Source organism: Podarcis cretensis (assembly GCF_951804945.1).
Source record: "Podarcis cretensis genome assembly, chromosome: 7".
NCBI classification, from domain to species: Eukaryota; Metazoa; Chordata; class Lepidosauria; order Squamata; family Lacertidae; genus Podarcis; species Podarcis cretensis.
The window spans coordinates 942,635-963,037 of NC_137176.1; the positions used below are offsets into that span (position 1 = coordinate 942,635).

Consider the following 20,403-nt stretch of genomic DNA (forward strand, 5'->3'; position numbering starts at 1 on the left):
ATCAGAAAGAAGCACTGCAAATAAACTTCTTTTCCCAAAGTCTTATTGAAGCAAATTGCTTTAAGCCTCGTGTATAAAAATATCCTTGGCATATTATTAGCAGAACTATCCATAAAACAATTACCCAGTAAAATATTGCCTAGGTCTGGGGTTGCCAACATAGTTCCTGTGGGCATAGATGCCCCCACATACACCCTCCCTGGTGCCCACTGGGTCTCCTCCCCACTTCTGAAATTAGGCTTGAAAGAAGCATCCGGCTGTAGCCGATAGTTGCCATGTGCGTTTAGTTGTAGCACGTGTGTGCAGTGTTCACAACAGTTTCTCCAAGTCTGTGTAAATATGCAAACGCAACCATAAGGGTTGGTGACCCTTGGTCTAGGTTAACTATTTCATATGGTTCAGCAAGTAAGCAGTACACAAATGCAGAGTATTCACTTCTACAATAAGTGAATGCTATGCCCTACAATTCCTGACTTGGTTAGATGTTCGGAAGCCATTCTGAGCGCAGACAAAAGGTTGGTTCAGAATCAGATCTACAAATTATGCTCAACAGAGTGCAGAATGCGATGGGGGGGGTGTGGATTCACAAGTGCCCTATGAGGTCTTGGCATGTGCAATCAGAAAGACAACACATATCTCCTACAAGACTGCACTTTCAATGATCTTGCATTTATTAATGTTCTGTCACTCAAGTTATATTAGGTGGAACTATTTCAGAATAAAGTATTACTGATGCAAATCACATCTACTTCCTCTGGTCCTTCCTGGAGAAAGTGATGAAAGGAGAGCAGTTTCAGGGTGCTATACAGTATACCTTTAAGGTCTGTATATAAAATCACTGTGAGGGAAGTCACCTGGAGGTTTGGGCTGAAGTGCCATCAGTATGACACCCAATTCTACTTCTCTTTTCTATCTGCTAACCTCAGGGAGGCCCTGAGGCAGTTTTTGTGTGGATGAGAGGAAACAATGTGAAACTTAATCCAGGTAAGAAGACTGTGCTGTGGGGTGGGAAAACCAACTTCAAATACTCTGAATGGAAGTTTGCAAATGCTCCCAGACTAGGTTGCCCTCCCCACGGAAAGGGGGGAGCCTTCTTTTTACTATCCTTTTACCGCTGGCTTCAGTGGTTAGTTTGTGGCTGCATTTTTAGTAAGGTCACATTAGCTCATTTTAGTACAGTGGTACCTCTGGATGCGAACAGGATCCGTTCTGGAGCCCCATTTGCACCATGAGCAGAACGCAACCCGCATCTGCGCAGGTCACCACACCTGCGCATGATGTCATTCTGAGTGTCTGTGCATGCACGAGCGGAGTAACCTGTTCCGTTACTTCCGGGTCGCCGCGGGACACAACCTGAAAATGCTCAACCTGAAGCATCTTTAACCCGAGGTATGACTGTAATTCATTGCCCTGTTTTGAAATGTATGATTTAAAAACAGATTATGGTTTGAGCATGTCAGTTTTTGTAAACCATTCAAAAGCATGTCAAAGTGCAAGTAGATCAATAGGTACCGCTCCGGCGGGAAGGTAAACGGCGTTTCCATGCGCTGCTCTGGTTCACCAGAAGCGGCTTAGTCATGCTGGCCACATGACCCGGAAGCTGTACGCCAGCTCCCTCGGCCAGTAAAGCGAGATGAGCGCCGCAACCCCAGAGTCGGTCATGACTGGACCTAATGGTCAGGGGTCCCTTTACCTTTTTTAAGGTAGAGTTACGTCATGGTGTCAGTTTCAGGACAAAGGAGGGTTCCTGCTTCACCTTAATTTCCGCTTTGAGAGCTGTATCTGAGGAAAGTTATAATGCCTTCCCTCTGGGTATGCAGCACAATATTCTAAATTTAGCAAGTATCCTTTGTACTCTGACCCTTTGCAAAATCAACAGTAATGGAGGTGTTGCTAATCCTCTCTCATGAGCATCCTTTGCTCTGGTTAAGAGGTTGCCAGAATTCTACTGTACCCTGCAATATGAATGAAATCCTGCATATGATGCCCAGGGAACAACTACATTAGTCATTTTTGTCATCAAGTAGCTTCCAGTTTTACCACAGAGCCTACGACTTGCCGATCAGAAAGTCGGCGGTTCGAATCCCCGTGACAGGGTGAGCTCCCGTTGCTCGGTTCCTGCTCCTGCCAACCTAGCAGTTTGAAAGCACGTCAAAGTGCAAGTAGATAAACAGGTACCGCTCCGGCGGGAAGGTAAACAGTGTTTCCGTGCACTGCTCTGGTTCGTCAGAAGCGGCTTAGTCATGCTGGCCACATGACCCGGAAGCTGTATGCCAGCTCCCTCGGCCAATAAAGCGAGATGAGCACCGCAACCCCAGAGTCGGTCACGACTGGACCTAATGGTCAGGGTTCCCTTTACCTTTACCTTCCAGTTTTAATGGAGGGGGGAGCATAAACTGAGGAGCAAGAACAGATTGGTCAGATAACCAAAAACATGTAAAGATTTTGATATAAAAATCAGGATACAGCTATTGTGTAATCTGCAAAAATCAACAACTGAGGTTTTTCAAGACGCAGAGGCAAATATAAGCATCAGCTCATGTCTTTTGATCAAGTAGCTGTTAAAGTACAGCAGAAGAGGCCAGCAGAATACAAGAAATTGGCAACTCCGCAAACTTTAAAACCACAGAGATAAGAACAGATGTGGTAAACATCAAAAAATATATTCCAACACATTTTTAGCCTTCACTGCTTTTCATCAGGGGAACATTACTGAAAGGGTTACTTTTACTCCCAAGCAAGTTGGTGACAATCCCTTGAAAGAGACCTCCTGAAAAATAATTGCAGTAGTACCTTATTTTGCCTATACTCCAGAAATATACTAGGAGTTCTGAACAGTTTCTTGCTACTCTGCTGCTCCTGGATAATAATTCCGGTGTAACATATAATGTGGCCAAATTCTGCGGAGCAGCAATTAAAATGTGACACATAATGACTAGCACCCAGGAGTAGTATATTGACAAAAGATCATGAAGGGTTCCCTCTGATGGATAAATGACCAGCTGGAACTGCTTTTTTATGTATATGTGTCAGGGGCACATAAATAATTTTATTTATTTTAGTTTGTTCTAAGATTTAAAAATTTTTAATTGATTTCATCCTAATACTGGTCATTGACCATAATAAAACAACTTGACTTGAACTGCCGTAGTTGCTATTTAACTTTGCTTGAGTCCCAGAAACTCCAAGTGAACACACAACATGAGTAGGTGCCAAACAACAATTTTGCTCTCTTAATGAAGAGATGCACTTCTCTCTTTCCCTATCCACCCATCCTCTTTCCCAGTTTTAATATTTTGATGTAAACCACTTTTTGTGAAATGCAGCGCGCGCGTGCACACACACACACCAGAACCAACAACACAAAATATCCCAAATGTTTCTATGTGGGTCCTGTTCTGTTCAGCTAGGTCGGCCATTCTATTCTGTTCTGTTCCTTTTCTTTCCAATAGCCTAGATATCACATTCACTGTTCACGCAAAGGACAAATTAATAGAGACTTCATATCCAACAGCCGCCGCCACCTGGGTTGCTGTGACACATGGAACAAGCAACTTGGCACTGCAATTCACCACTTTTTGTTAAATACGTCCAACAATTTGGAAATGAAGGGTTGCTTTAAAAAAAAACAACCCCAAAAACCCCAGTAATGAAGAAATGCTCCTACTGTAAGCAGAAAATATTTTATAATCGTCATTTCAATACCAATGTTTTAAAAAGAAGCTGGCAGACTTGGTTTTGACAGAATATGTCAGGAGACCACTAGGAACTATGAGAACATTAATAATCATTACAAAAAGTGAACATTCACCTTTAACTTTTTACGCTGCCCCTTAAGCGAGATACGATGTGATGAGAATCTCCTGTACTTTTTCTACACTACGTAACAGTCATGGAGGAGATCAAGCTGGGAAAACTATAGGGGAGGGGACTGATCTCACAACACCTTCCACTTAAAAATTGCCTCCTCCTTCAAGGTTGATCTTTCCCCTTGGAAAAATTGCAGGTACCCATATAATTCTGCCCCCAAAAGGGGCAGGTGGAATTTTTAACCAAGAAATGAAACAGAGGTGTAGGCTAACCAAAGACTAGACCACTACTCAAGCTGTGAGAACTTCTGTGTCCTACCTGGTGAGACGGATGAGGGGGAGGAAGTTGAACGTGAATCCTGACAAGGTAGAGGCACTGTGTGAGAGACTGGTTCCCGTGTCCAAGAAACTAGTCAACTCCCTGCTCTGAATGGCGTTGCGCTCCCCAAGAAGGAGCAAAGTTCACAGTCTGGGGTTGCTTCCAAATCCAGTTTTGTCACTGGAGGTCCAGGTAGGCTCAGTGGCTAGAAACACCTTTTAACAGATGCAAGTGGAGCAACACCTACGATGTTCCTGAATCAGGAGAGCTTGACCACAGCAGTTAATGCATTGGTTACTTCAAGGGCGGATTATTGGAATGCTTGTAGGGCTTCCCTTGCACTTGATCCAAAAGCTGCAGATGGTGCAGGATGCTGTGGCATGATCGCTGACAGGAGTGAGACCCTGTCAGCGTAGAATGGCTTTGCTCAGACAACTGCAGCGCTTCCTGATTTGCTACTGGGCCAAGTTCAAGTTGTTCCTGTTGGTATAGAAAGCCTGTGACAACTTTACAACTGTGACAGTTTACCGGTGAGATTGCCTTATCCCATATAGGGCCACTCAAGCACTTTGATCTGCGGAATTGGCACTGTTAAAGATGCCACATAATCAGTGCTTTTTTTCTTTTTTCTTTTTTAGGGGTACTCTCATTTTGACTCAAGAAAATCACCATTTTATAGTTCAGATCAGGAAAAATATAATACAGTAAATGGACAAAAGTACAAAGATTTCCAAAATGTTTAGGAGTATTCATATCCCTGTGTCCCCCCCAGAAAAAAGCACTGCACATAATACTTGGAACACATTTGAAAGAAATCCATATTTTAGTGTGACAGCACACATTTTGGAATCATTTTGGCCATTTTGAAATCAGGCCAGCACATCAACTGCACTTTTTCTAGTGCCTGCTAAAAACGTTTTGTTTAAGCGTGACTATCTAGATATGTAGAACGTTTGCCTGTGTTTTAATCTGGTTTTTTGCTTATCACTGATTTTATTTTTAAAAAATGTTTTAAAAATAACTGGTTTTATTGAGAATCTGATTGTTTTATTATTTTTGTAAACTGCTTTGAACATGTGTTTTTTAACCCCCACCCCCCCCACACACACAATCAAGCACTACATAAACTTTAATGAATAAATAAATATCTAGTTTGGCCTTATGAGGCTAGCAACCCAAAGTTGTCATGTTCAAGGGCTTCTGCCCAACTCGTGAGAATGGTTTAAAGGCTGTTGTTGTTGTTTGTTTTGAGCAGCATACACCTCCTGCCCCTATCACCAACCTTTCACATCTCCTCAGATTCAAAAGAGGCTTGCTTTGTGGCACCGGTAAAGGTTGACTGCGGTTCACAAAAAGTTGTCCTAAAACATTACTGAATACAGACAGCAATCACCAAGTTCTTTCGATCACAGATATATATGTGGATTTCAAAGTTATTTTTAAATATCTGATAACATAGGCTCCTTATATGCTAGGAAATACCACTACTTTGAAAACATTAAACACCAGGGATACTGCAGGAGAACTTAATAGAGAGGCTGAAACAAAGGAACAGTACCAGAAATTGAACAGCATCTGACCAAGCCACCCCCCCCCCCCCCGCCAACATGCAAGCTTTCTATCTTGGTAATGTTGGTTGCAGCAAAAAGCCCCATTGTATTCCATAGACACAGGGAGACATTACAGGCAGCTTTTCCTCTGGCATTGCATCTTCTGTTTTAAGGAATCGGACCTGGTTTTAAAAGTTGATCAAGTTTTGTTTTCAGTTGAAAAGGGAAAATAAAACACAGCTTCCTCAGATAAGCCTTCAGCTAAAACTGACAACTAATGCCCAAACAAGACAGGCAGAATCCCCCATCTAAAATCATGCTGTGGAAAACAGTAACTTTGCATGCTGAAGTCAATAGACAAATAATTTACAACTCAAGCGTATTCCCCTCCCCTCATAGAAACAGCCTTTCCACTCCTTGGTCCTAACCTGAGACCTTTATGTTACAACACAAACTCCCTTCTGCTATAAAATGTAATATATACGTTTTGCAGTATAGAACGGCAGAAATTCCCAGCAACAACAGTCTTTAGGATTATAACAACTACAAACTCTTATTTTTCATTTTTTGGGTAGCATAACAGAAAGCTGAGTGCTAAAATCACAGACAACAGAAGACTGGCTCAGTCTTCCTCAGTTCAGTCTCTTGGATGTGAACAATCAGAATTCAACTCTTTAACCCAGCTCAGTTTACTAATGTGTCGTCTGGAGGATTGCCACAGGCTTGCCTATACCATGCTTAGACACACGTAACTATTTTACAAATAAGAATCCACCTTTAAGGTAAAGGCTACACCTGAAATGTATTTTTTTCTGCAGCACACAGCGCTGGATTTCAACAGTTTATATTATATTAGTTTCCTTTTTCAAAAGCATTAAATCCATTAACACTTTTATATATAGGTAAACCAGTAAAGCTGACAGGCCCCCTTAAAGTGATTTTCATTTTTCCTGCAATCAAACTTATTGTGCTACAACAGATCATTTTCCCAGCCTTAATCTTGCAAACCCATTTTTTAATATTGTGGCAAACAAAACATTTAAATACAAAACAGTCAGTATTACACTATCTGTTCCCTATTTTTAATTAAATTAAGCGTGTGACTTTCAATTATTAACATAGCCAAAAGCACACAGCCATGTTTGTTTTTTAAAACTCAGCAGGTACACCTAATCCTCTACCAGAAATATTAAATTTAAGTTACAGACACTTCACCAAGTTAAGTCAGTCAAAATTACCTTGATCTAAGATGTTTGCAGAGTCCCAAAAGCTAGACAGTAAAAAGTAATCCAGCAGTTTTGTGCAGTTAAAATGGCTTCTGTAGATTGGGGAAGTGGTGTGTGTGCTTCAGCTTATGAGTCATACATGAAACTAAATGTTTCTCAGAGAGGCACGCCCAGGTTGCTGTGGGCCCAATTACTCCACCAGGTCAAACATGCAAATCTTCAGGTAAGAGGGGAAAGAGAGAACAACCTGAATCAGCCAGCCACACCTTAACTAGTTGGAGAGCAAAGGCCGAACAATTGCAGAAGCAAAGTGGAGCATACAGACGGCACGCTCAACAAGAGGACAAGGAAAGGCCACAGCAATTCATGCAGCCCTATCAGATATTCCTCCCTGCGCTGTTTGCTAAGAACCGAAGAATTTCACTGTTCAGAGCAGTTAATGATCAATCACCAAACCCTTTACACTGTAAATCAGCTAAACACAACTTTGCAGTATTGTTAAAACCACTTAATTCGAATATAATTTACTTCAATTAAATTGCAACAGAAGCCATTGTTTTTGTCAGAGTAGTAATTATTCTGAACACTCCATAACCTTGCACTGGGGGAGCAGGGGCATCAGGGTTGTTTGCAATACTTCTGCCATGTAAGATAACTCTTCAGCATAGCTTTTTTGGTTTAAGTCAAAAAATAAGAACATAAAAAGGGAACTTGGAAAAACAATTACATACAGCAAGACCAATCTTACGAGGTGTAGCCATTCAGTAAAGGCAGGGCAAAATGAAACTGGAATCAGGAAGGACAGTCCTAGCACTGGCCAAGAAGTTGCAAAGGAAGAAGACACTAACAAGGAACAGCTGAGTTCAGAACATGCGCCATGGATGCTGGTATTGTTATTAAATTTGTATAACCCCTTCATTCAAAGATCTCTGGGCAGTTCACAGCATAAAAATCCAAAATAAAAACACAAAATACATAACACAAACAAGAACAATCCCATAACCCCCACCCCACCCAAAGACATGTAAAAGGTCACAAGATGTTAATTAGCCAAAGGCCTGGTTAAAGTGGAAAGCTTTTGCCTGGCACCTTAAGGTGTATAATGAAGGCGCCAGGCGAACTGCCCTGGGGAGAGCATTCCACTGATGGGGAGCCACTGCAGAGAAGGCCCATTTTCGTGTTGCCACTCTCCAGACCTCTCATGGAGGAGGCACCCAAAGAAGGGCTTCCGAAGATGATCTCAGGGTCTGGGTTGGTTCACATGGAGAGAGGCAGTCCTTGAGGTATTGCGTTCCTGAGCCATTAAAGGCTTGGTAGGTCAAAACCAGCACTTTGAATTGGGCCCGGAAACTTATTGGTAGCCAGTGCAGTTGGGCCAGCATTTGTTCAAACCGTCTTGCCCTGGTGAGCAACTTAGCTGCCAAATTTTGCACCTGCTAAAGTTTCTGAACCATCTTTAGAGGCAGCCCCACATATAACATGCTATAGCAATCCAACTGGTACCACATATCAGGGAGCCCACCGCAGATTGCAGACAGCAACGCAGCACCTCCCCAAAGTCAGAGGGGCTGCTTTCTTTTCTTCCTCCCCCCCCCCCCCCACGCTTCTTCACTTTACAGACTGCGGACAGAAGGAGAGCAGAAGCAGAAACAACTGCCAGTATTAATAACCTGTGTTCAACAAAAGTGAATTATAACCTAACAAAAAATAAGTATGTGGTAAATACAGCAGCAAGTCTTGTGGTATCTTAAAGGTGAATACATTTATAATGGCATAAGCTTTCAGATATATAAAATGTAATCCTGAGTTTCAGGTACATATTGGTGAGAGCTAATTAATGCATATAGCGTGATAAAAATCCAGTACCAGTTATAATTGTTAAAAAAATAAAATAATAGAAAAATGTTGGGGATGCTACTTTTAAGTAGAATCATAGAATAGAATCATAGAGTTGGAAGAGACCACAAGGGCCATCGAGTCCAACCCCCTGCCAAGCAGGAAACACCATCAGAGCACTCCTGACATGTGGTTGTCAAGCCTCTGCTTAAAGACCTCCAAAGAAGGAGACTCCACCACACTCCTTGGCAGCAAATTCCACTGTCAAACAGCTCTTACTGTCAGGAAGTTCTTCCTAATGTTTAGGTGGAATCTTCTTTCGTGTAGTTTGGATCCATTGCTCCGTGTCCGCTTCTCTGGAGCAGCAGAAAACAACCTTTCTCCCTCCTCTATGTGACATCCTTTTATATATTTGAACATGGCTATCATATCACCCCTTAACCTCCTCTTCTCCAGGCTAAACATGCCCAGCTCCCTTAGCCGTTCCTCATAAGGCATCGTTTCCAGGCCTTTGACCATTTTGGTTGCCCTCCTCTGGACACGTTCCAGTTTGTCAGTGTCCTTCTTGAACTGTGGTGCCCAGAACTGGACACAGTACTCCAGGTGAGGTCTGACCAGAGCAGAATACAGTGGCACTATTACTTCCCTTGATCTAGATGCTATACTCCTATTGATGCAGCCCAGAATTGCATTGGTTTTTTTAGCTGCCGCGTCACACTGTTGGCTCATGTCAAGTTTGTGGTCAACCAAGACTCCTAGATCCTTTTCACATGTACTGCTCTCAAGCCAGCTGTCACCCATCTTGTATTTGTGCCTCTCATTTTTTTTGCCCAAGTGCAATACTTTACATTTCTCCCTGTTAAAATTCATCTTGTTTGTTTTGGCCCACTTCTCTAATCTGTCAAGGTCGTTTTGAAGTGTGATCCTGTCCTCTGGGGTGTTAGCCACCCCTCCCAGTTTGGTGTCATCTGCAAATTTGATCAGGATGCCCTTGAGTCCATCATCCAAGTCGTTGATAAAGATGTTGAATAAGACCGGGCCCAAGACAGAACCCTGTGGCACCCCACTAGTCACTCTTCTCCAGGATGAAGAGGAACCATTGATGAGCACCCTTTGGGTTCGGTCAGTCAGCCAGTTACAAATCCACTGAGTGGTAGCATAGTCAAGACCGCATTTTACCAGCTTCTTTACAAGAATATCATGGGGCACCTTGTCAAATACCTTGCTGAAATCAAGGTAGGCTACATCCACTGCGTTCCCTTCATCTACCAGGCTTGTAATTCTGTCAAACACAAGATCAGGTTAGTCTGACATGACTTATTTTTCAGAAATCCATGCTGACTATTGGTGATCACAGCATTCCTTTCTAGGTGCTCACAGACTGTTTGCTTAATGATCTGCTCCAGAATCTTCCCTGGTATTGATGTCAGACTGACTTTGCGGTAATTATTTGGGTCCTCTCTCTTCCCCTTTTTGAAAATAGGGACAACATTTGCCCTCCTCCAGTCTGCCGGGACTTCGCCTGTTCTCCAGGAATTCTCAAAGATGACTGCCAGTGGTTCTGAGATCACATCTGCCAGTTCTTTTAATACTCTTGGATGCAGTTCATCTGGCCCTGGAGACTTGAATACATCTAGACTAGCCAAGTACTCTTGTACTATCTCCTTAGTTATTCTGGGCTGTGTTTCCTCTGCTGAATCATTTGCTCCAAATTCTTCAGGTCTGGCATTGTTTTCTTTATCGGAGAAGACTGAGGCAAAGAAGGCATTGAGGAGTTCAGCCCTTTCTGTGTCCCCTGTTTGCATTTCACCATAATCTCCTCTGAGTGACCCCACTGTTTCTTTGTTCTTCCTTGTTCTACACATGCTGGCTATTTGTTTGAATTCCTCTTTGGTGGTTTCCCCCCTTTTCCATTTTTTGTACACATCCTTTTTTAATCTTAACTCAGTTAAAAGTTCTTTAGATAGCCACCCTGGCTTCATTTATATTTGACTAAAAGAAATCTATCATACAGTGAAGGGTTTAGGAATAAAGTAATCAAATACTTCTGCTGCTCAGTTAATAAGCAGTAAATGTTAGATGATAATGCACGTTAAGTGATGGTTTTGCCAAGCAGTAGATAAAAAGGAACTCAATGGACCATACTGTCAGGGGAAGGGGAGCACTTCTATTCAAATTATTTGAAGCAAAGAGGAGAAAGAGGGAATATAAATTTTAAAAGGAATCATTAGATATTATGATTGTCACAGAGGCACAAACAGGCTGCCACTAGTGATCATCTGGAATCCACACAATGGCAGAGCCACTTACTCTACCCTGCCCAGCAAGCGGAGATAAAAATAAATAATAATAATAATTTATTATTTATACACCGCCCATCTGACTGGGTTTCCCCAGCCACTCTGGGCGGCTTCCAACAAAATATTAAAAATACAACGAAACATCAAACAAGAAGGATGTGCTGCAACAACAGTCCTGGGTATTCCAGAGAGGGACATCATTGTGCACAAGGCACATGAAGAGTTTATATTTGACTGTCTTCCCACACAGCTGCCGTAACAGGTCGGAAATCTGAGCAGGAGGTCCAAGGTTACTAGCTTCTAGTGCACCAATACTGCTTCTGATGGCTACAATTACTGTCTACTGAGGGCAGAAGCATGGGCCATGAGCAATATGGCAATAAGAAAGCAGAACATGTGCATATAGCTTGTCAAAAAGCAAGCATTAAGAGCTTCCCAAACGGGGCTGCCTTCAGGTGTCTACAAAAATTTATCTCTAGCACAGAAGTTATTTTCTGTGTGTTGTCTGTCGGGATTTTGGAGCAAAGTAAACAAAAGCCCCAGATATGAAGTTGTAATGAATGGTGTTTCCTGCTTGGCAGGGGGTTGGACTCGATGGCCCTTGTGGTCTCTTCCAACTCTATGATTCTATGATTCTATGATTCTATTCTATGAATGACTGGAAAGATCTCTTGTACATAAGCAGACTCAGGGAGGAGCTATGGCACAACAGAAACAAAAATCTATATACAGTGGTACCTCCGGTTACAAACTTAATCTGTTCTAGAGGTCCGTTTGTAACCCGAAACCGCTCATAAAATGAGGCGCGCTTTCACTAATGGCACCTCCCACTGCTGCCGTGCTTCTGGCACATGACTTCCGCTCGCATCCTGGGGCAAAGTTTGCAACAAGGGGACCTACTTCCAGGTTAGCAGAGCTCGTAACCCGCAGCGTTTGCAAGGGGGATGGTACGTAACACGAGGTTCCACTGTACAGCAAACAGAACTGGGGGGCCTGAATGACTCCAGCCCATCCAGATATATGGCTGGGCAGCCCTATGAAATGAACAGCAGATGAAAACAAACCCTTTGCCCTGACAAATGCAATCAGAGTTAGTCTACTGTGGAGCAGAAAATAAACTTCAGAGAGCGATACCGTTGAACAGTCTTGCTTTACGGATCAGTGCTGAATATTTCTGTAGAACTGGGGAAGGATCAGGGGTGCTGCTTTTGCCATCTTTACTGTCCCACATGCATTTTTAAAGGGTTTTATCTTAAAGCTCAGATAGTGTCTCCAGTACATTGTTTATACAAAGTCTTCCAGTTTCTTTGTCCTATAGCACAGACAAAACCAGGTTTAAAAGAATATTTTCCTAGTCTTACGTAAGAGAAAGAAGTTGGGGCAGATGAATCTACAAACAAAAGTTGAATATTGACTCAGGCTCAACTTTGGTCACAGTGGCAGACCACACCTGAAGATGTGCTTAGACATGTTTACACTACCTTATCATTTACATGCTCATGATATTCAGAGATGAGACAGGGTGAAGTTCAGAGCTCAAGTTGTCTGAAGCAGCTTTCAGACTTAGGGACAATTAATGTAACCGAGGCCTTGACAGTTTTTTTTTTTTGAAATGAAAAGCAGAGAATTGACAAGGTTGTGTAGGAACACAACAAGTGCCCCATGCCTCAACATATTATACCCAACTCCATGTGTTAACTGGACTTAAACCTTGAGAGTGCAAACCAGCATATGTTGATTGACAGTATTTTAATAATCTAAGGATTTTTTTTGAGGGCACTACTAATGTAGTTGTCTATCAAAGCTCATGCCACAGTAACTTACTGATCCTTCAAGGGGATACAATTTCTTTTTTTAAATTTAATATATATTCATGTAACATTCTCCATATACAGTTTTGATTACAGGTCATAATTTTATCTGCTAATATTGTTTTTAAAAATTCAAAATTCCAAGTTTTGAATAGTTTACCTCTCTATCTCTAGCAAAGCAAAATCTTTCTCTCTCAACTATAAAAAAAATGTAAAAAGAACATCCAAACTAACTTTTTATTGAATTTGATCCTCACAACAGAAGCATGTGTTGCATTCAGGTGCTGTCAAAGACTTATAACAGACATACACCTCAAGTTCGTTAATTTCAAAAATCTTCAACTTGGGGCCCATTTTCAAATGCAAAATAAGGGATCTATTGTTCTTTAAATTGAATTAAGCAATTGGCGCTGTGGGTTAAAGCCTCAGCGCCTAGGGCTTGCCGATCGAAAGGTCGGCGGTTCGAATCCCTGCGGCGGGGTGCGCTCCCGCTGCTCGGTCCCAGCGCCTGCCAACCTAGCAGTTTGCACGCTGGCCACGTGACCCGGAAGTGTCTCCGGATAGCGCTGGCCCCTGGCCTCTTAAGTGAGATGGGCGCACAACCCCAGAGTCTGTCAAGACTGGCCCGTACGGGCAGGGGTACCTTTACCTTTACCTTATGCTTCTACTGCATGTTCACTGCCAGCAGCAATGTACTCTGCTACAAGAAAATTTTCACTTCCTGCAGATGGTCTCAGCATCTGGTAGCCTTATTTATTTGATATACCAACTGCACATTAGATGCAACCTAAGTGCATAACTTTTTCATCCTTACTGCCCCTTCAATTGGCTGTTTCTATTGGAAACAAACATCAACAAAGATCAACATCAAAGTTATACCAGATCCTAACTCTGTTCAGCAGTAGGGCTGTTGCTGCTGCTCTACCTAAGACTGGCAGAGGGGAAACAAGCCTTTCAAATACAGTGGTGCCCCGCAAGACGAACGCCTCGCAAGACGGAAAACCCGCTAGACGAAAGGGTTTTCCGTTTTGGAGGCGCTTCGCAAAACGAATTTCCCTATGGGCTTGCTTCGCAAGACGAAAATGTCTTGCGAGTTCCTGCGGGTTTTTTCCCCTTTCCCCCCCCTTTTCCTAAGCCGCTAAACCGCTTATCAGCTGATCCGCTGATAAGCCGCTTAACAGCCGATTGCTAAAAGCCGCTAAACCGCTAATAGCGCTAATCCGCTAAGCTGTCAATGGGCTTGCTTCACAAGACGAAAAATCCGCTATACGAAGAGCCTCACGGAACGGATTAATTTCGTATTACGAGGCACCACTGTAGTATTTTGCACCACGTTGCCGTGTCACATGACTGTGCCTAAATCGCCCCTCCCCCAGACCCATCCCTGGAAACACACCCCTTTTTGGGACTACATCAGGCTCATCTCAGCCAGCTGGGCAAGGATGAGCAAGTTAAGCCCATCTGAGCCAGCGCTGAGGACTTTAATCCAGCTGAGCAGGAAGATCTGCTGCATCCTAGGCTGCCTACCCCAGTGGAGCCTGCAATAGGACTGCCCCCCAACTCTACTAAGAGTACAGCGGTGCCTTGGTTCTCGAATTTAATCCGTTCTGGCAATCCATTCGACTCCTGTAACAGTTCAAAAACCAAGGCACGGCCTTCTTAACATATTTAGCAAAACCTCCAGAACCGAAATAAAAAGTAGTGGGGAAAGTGGGCGCCCTTGCCTGGTTCCTTTTTCAATTCTAATTTCTTCTGAGACCACATTATTAACTATAATTTTTGCTTTTTGTTCAAAATAGATTACATTAATACCATTTAGGAATTCTTGTCCAACCTCCATACTTTCTAAATTCTTTTTTATAAAATTCCAGGAAACATTGACAAAGGCCTTCACAGCATCAATAAACATTAAGATCGCTTTACAATTTTTTTTAGCTTCCAACCTTTCTAGCACATCGATTATATTCCTAATATTATTTTTCATGCGTCTTCCAGGCAGGAATCCTGCCTGGTCCTTATGAATATAATCTGTTAGTATCTTCTTCAGCCTATTGGTTAAAATGTTAGTAAAATTTTTGTAATCCACATTAAGTAATGAGAGCGGTCTGTAATTATTTACGTTGGATCTATCTTGATCTGGTTTTGGTATCATAGTTATAAAAGCTTCCTTCCAGGTTTCAGGTGCTTTGTCCTCTCTTAATATTTTATTGCACACCTTAACCAACGGCTGAATAAGCCAATCTTTCAAAGTCTTGTAATATTTTGCAGACAAACCATCTGGTCCTGGGGCTTTACCAAGCTGCATCTGATTTATGGCCTTCTCAACCTCTTTTCTTGTGATCAATCCATTTAGTAGGATCTTTTTATTTTCGGGAATTTTTTGAAGGAGGAAGAGGTCAAAGGTATAACAGTAGGATCCAAACAATGTAAGTTAAAAGCCTTTGTCGACGATTTGGTGTTAACTTTACAAGACCCAGACTCCAGTGCAGTGAAAGCACTGGAGCTGATTCAGGAGTTCGGGCAAGCAGCAGGATTTAACTTAAATAAGAGCAAAACCAAAGTGTTGGGGGAAAACTTAGATAATGAGGAGAGAAAAGTCCTTCCGGAAAAGACTGGCCTTGTCTTTGTGAAAAAAGTGAAATATTTGGGTGTGAATTTATCAGTGAAAAATTTGAATTTATATAAGGATAATTATGAAAAATTATGGAATGAAATTAAGAGAGATCTTGAGGTATGGTCAAATTTAAAACTGTCAATGATGGGCCAAATATCAGTGGTTAAGATGCATGTATGGCCAAAGATTTTGTTCTTATTCCAAGCTATTGAGGCATCTAATCATAAGCCTGCATTTTTATCAAGCTTATATTTTGATCAGGGCCTGTATCTTAAAATGAGCTTAAAGATTTTCAAATGTTCATGCCAGGCAGAAGAGCAGCTGCCTAAGAACCTTGGCAAAATGTTTTTCCTCCTAGACAAGGGGGCCCCCTGATTTATAGCAGAAAACAATTCTCAAAGTCGTAAAAAGGGAATTACAGGCTAACAGCCAAGGTTACACTGACCCTACATATTACAGAAGATAAAAAAAGAGATAAACATAATTAAGAGTGGATAAATAGTAAAATAAAACCATGTGCCTCCCATTAAACTTGAGCCATATTTTCCTAAGGTTGAAAGGTCAAGAGCAATGGAAAAGCATCTAGCTGGCAGAAAGGAAGAGAGTATTTTGGGAAGTCTTTTTCTAAAGTTGTTTCTTTCTTAAACTGAGATCCTTTTAAGATTTCTTTTCCTTTTAAAAGGTTATTTATGTTATGTATTAAATATATTGGCTTAAATGTAATTATGCAAAGGAATTAGAAGCTAAGAAATGTTAAATCCTTATGCTAGATTCTTATTTCATATAGTTGGAAGAGATCACAGGGGCTATCAGCCACCAGCCCAGCCCCCCTTGCCAAGCAGGAAACATCATTAGAGCATTTGTCAAGCTTTTATTTAAAATACCTTCAAGAGAAGGAGATCTTTCAATGATGATCCTTGACATCTGTTTAAGATAAAAATTTAAGATTAACCATTTGTTTTGGAGGGCAATAGGGCGAGGTGAGCTGGTAATTAAGGTTCCTTGTTGAGACACATGTAAGACATATTACTACTTATTTGTCATTTATAGATAGAAGAATATATAGCTTTTTGTTTCCCATAAAAGGACAGAAGGAAATGGGTGTATCTTTTGTGACTGGTTCTAGCAAACAGCCAATAGGAATTTCAACCAGGCTGATTGGACAGAGGCAGCCACAGGAGGAGCAAGGGGGCTGGATTAAGGAAATATAAGTGCTGGCCAGAATGGCAGGAGGCCAGGCCAGAGCTTGGTAACCATATACCACTGTGCCTCATATTTATTTGTCTGACAAATAAATTATTATTTTAATTTCTCTATTGCTGCGTTGAATATTTCATTCCAGCTAAGTGTTAACCACAAGCAGGATGCTACACTATCCCAATTATTGACAATGTAAAATGTTTTAAAGAATGGCAGAAAGCATTGTCTACATTTATCTGGCAAGGGGGAAAAAACCCAGAATTAAATATAAAATATTAACAGACTCAAAAGAAAGAGGGCGATTTTCCTTGCCAGACCTGAAGATATACTTTGAAGCTGCAGCTTTCTGCTGGATTAAGGAATGGATTCAACTAGAAAATGTTGATGTGCTAGATTTGGAGGGATTTGACAATGTATTTGGTTGGCATACATACTTAGGGTATGACAAGATATCAGCCCATAAAGGTTTTAAAACTCATGTAATCAGAAAATCTTTATATAATGTTTGGATAAGATATAAAGATCTCTTAGAAAGGAAAACACCCAGGTGGCTCTCACCAATGGAAACAAAGGCCCAGAAAAAGTTAAATATGGAGAGTAAATGGTTGAAATATGCTGATCTATTGTGGGAAGACAATGAAGGACTTAAATTAAGACCATTTGATCAAATAAAAGATAAATTAGATTGGCTACAATATTATCAGATCAATGAACTGTATAAGCTTGATAAGAAAAATGGTTTTGCAATGGAAAAATCCAAATTGGAAACGGAGTTGTTAGATACCAATGCTAAAAACCTATCCAAAATGTACAATTTATTGTTGGAATGGCATACAAAGGATGAACAAATTAAATCTGTGACGATAGATTGGGCAAGAGATGTTGGACACAATATAATGTTGGAAGATTGGGAAAGGCTGTGGAAGAAAGGGGTTAAGTTCACTGCATGCACTGTATTAAAAGAAAATATTATGAAAATGATGTACAGTGGTACCTCTGGTTACGTAGTGGTGCCTCGCAAGACGAAAAGAATCCGTTCCACGAGTCTCTTCGTCTTGCGGTCTTTTCGTCTTGCGAAGCAACCCTATTAGCGGCTTAGCGGTATTAGCGGCTTAGCGGCTAAGTGGCAATTAGCAGCTTAGAAAAAGGGGGGGGAGCGAAAAAAAATGCAAGACTCGCAAGACGTTTTCGTCTTGCGAAGCAAGCCCATAGAGAAATTTGTCTTGCGAAGCGCCTCGAAAAAAAGAAAACCTTTCGTCTAGCGGGTTTTTCGTCTTGCGAGGCATTCGTCTTGCGGGGCACCACTGTACTTAATTCATTCCGGAGGTCCATTCTTAACCTGAAACTGTTCTTAACCTGAAGCACCACTTTAGCTAATGGGGCCTCCCGCTGCTGCCGCGCAATTTCTGTTCTCATCCTGAAGCAAAGTTCTTAACCCGAGGTACTATTTCTGGGTCTATAACCTGAAGTGTATGTAACCTGAAACGTATGTAACCCGAGGTACCACTGTATAGATGGTACTTAACCCCTGTAAAATTAGCAAAGTTTTACCACACAAATGATACTTTATGTTGGAAATGTAAAGAAAAAGAAGGTACCTTTTATCATATGTGGTGGATGTGTCCCAAGGACTTCTGGGAAAAGATTTATAATGAGTTGAAAAAAATGTTGAAAAATACATTTATTAAGAAACCAGAAGCCTTTCTACTGGGACTAATAGGATTGGAATTGCCCAAAAAGGATATTAGATTGTTTTTGTATGCCACCACAGCGGCAAGACTATTACTAGCCAAAAATTGGAAATCTCAAGAAATACCAACAATAGAAGAATGGAAGATGAAGATGTTGGACTTTTTGGAGCTGGCTGACCTGACTGGAAGAATCATAGAATCATGGAGTTGGAAGAGACCACAAGGGCCATCGAGTCCAACCCCCTGCCAAGCAGGAAACACCATCAGAGCACTCCTGACATATGGCTGTCAAGCCTCTGCTTAAAGACCTCCAAAGAAGGAGACTCCACCACACTCCTTGGCAGCAAATTCCACTGTCAAACAGCTCTTACTGTCAGGAGGTTCTTCAATCTACAATCAGAAAGGAGACTCAAGAAGATTGGGAGAAATTTAAAGAATATCTAGCTAAATATTGTAATATAAGATACCGTATTTTTCGCCCTATAGGATGCACTTTTTCCCCTCCAAAAATGAAGGGGAAATGTGTGTGCGTCCTATGGGGCGAATGCAGGCTTTCGCTGAAGCCTGGAGAGTGAGAGGCGTCGGTGCGCACCGACACCTCTCGCTCTCCAGGCTCCAGGAAGCTATCCACGAGCCTTGCATGCCCGGGGGAACTCCCCCCAGGCGTGCACGGCTTGCGGGCGGCAGCCGGCAGCGAGGAGCACGGGGCGCCCTCCGGAGGATGCCCCGTGCTTCGCGCAGGTGTCCGCAAGCCTTGCGTGCCCGGGGGAACTCCCCCCGGGCGCGCAGGGCTTGCGGGCGGCAGCCGGCAGCGCGGAGCACGGGGCGCCCTTTGGAGGACGCCCCGTGCTTCGCGCAGGTGTCTGCAGCCTGCCACCCGACGTGCGGGGCGCCCTGAAGCAGAGCGCACCGCGCACCGGACAGACATCCGCAGCGTGGGGAGCCCTGCAGGAGTTCCCCGCAGGGCTCCCCACGCTGCGGATAGCAGCCTGCCGCCCGGCGGGTGGGACGCCCTGAAGCAGAGCGCCCCGCGCACCGGACAGACATCCGCAGTGTGGGGAGCCCTGCAGGAGTTCCCCGCAGGGCTCCCCACGCTGCGGATAGCAGCCTGCCGCGTGTGGCGTCCTGAAGCAGAGCCCCCGCGCGCCAGACAGACATCGGCCAGCCCCACAATCTCGGGGGACAGCGGGGAGGCGCAGCGCCGCCATCCCACTGTTCCCTGACCTGGTTTTGGGGGGAAAATTAAGGGGGGGGAATTTCCTTTATTTCCCCCCCCCAAAAAAAAAGTAGGTGCGTCCTATGGGACGGAGCGTCCTATGGGACGAAAAATACGGTAATTGAAAATCACTTGGAAGTTGGCTGAGGATTATAATAATAATGGGTCGTAAAATACTAAGGACTAGAATCAATAAAAGAGAAGCTAGTAATTAAATTAGGTATTGAAAGTAATAATTGTTTCTATGTTTTTCTTTTTGTATTGTGTATTTTTCTGTTTTTTTAATATGTATTGTTACGCCAAGTCGGACGTATGGCTTCTGAAAAACATTCGCAAACCGGAACATTCATTTCTAGGTTTGAGGCATTCAGGAGCTGATTTGTTCGGGAGCCAACCAAGGTACCACTTTACTCATAAAAACCTAATCCCCCTTTGTTGTATCTTCTTAAAAATATATATTGGCCTCAGCAAATAAAATGTATCACATGTCATGCCTTCTCTAATTTTAGGTGAAATTATAAAATAGTACAGCTTTATCAGTATTTGTGTCTTTCTGCTACTACTGTATTTGCTGTTTCTTCATATTATTGACGGTTCTGAAACTAAAGAGGAATCGCAATAACAGCTGAACCTATCAGAAACCACATAAAGCAATACTATAGCAACAAAGTTTAGGTAACTTCCATTCATGGAAAGGAGAACTTGTTAGAGTTCACAACACTGGCAAGTAAATAAGCAGGTAATTACTAATAAAGAGGTATGCAGGAGTAACAAATAATTTTAATTTCTTTACAAACTGTCCATCATCCATTTTAGTACTTCACTAACTCA

The 20,403-nt window shown here is 42.4% G+C and overlaps 1 protein-coding gene across 2 annotated transcripts in view; it reads right to left on the reverse strand.

The window, feature by feature from the left end:
• Positions 1-20,403, reverse strand: part of ELF1 (E74 like ETS transcription factor 1) — an 82,808-nt gene that overhangs the window by 61,215 nt on the left and 1,190 nt on the right. The window contains exon 1 of one of the 2 annotated variants that reach the window (XM_079983586.1): positions 6,917-7,073. The exons of the other annotated variant lie outside the window; for it this stretch is intronic. The gene's annotated coding sequence lies outside the window, so the exon portion shown is untranslated. Of the gene's footprint in view, positions 1-6,916; positions 7,074-20,403 lie in introns of those variants that run through there. 2 annotated transcript variants of the gene reach the window in all.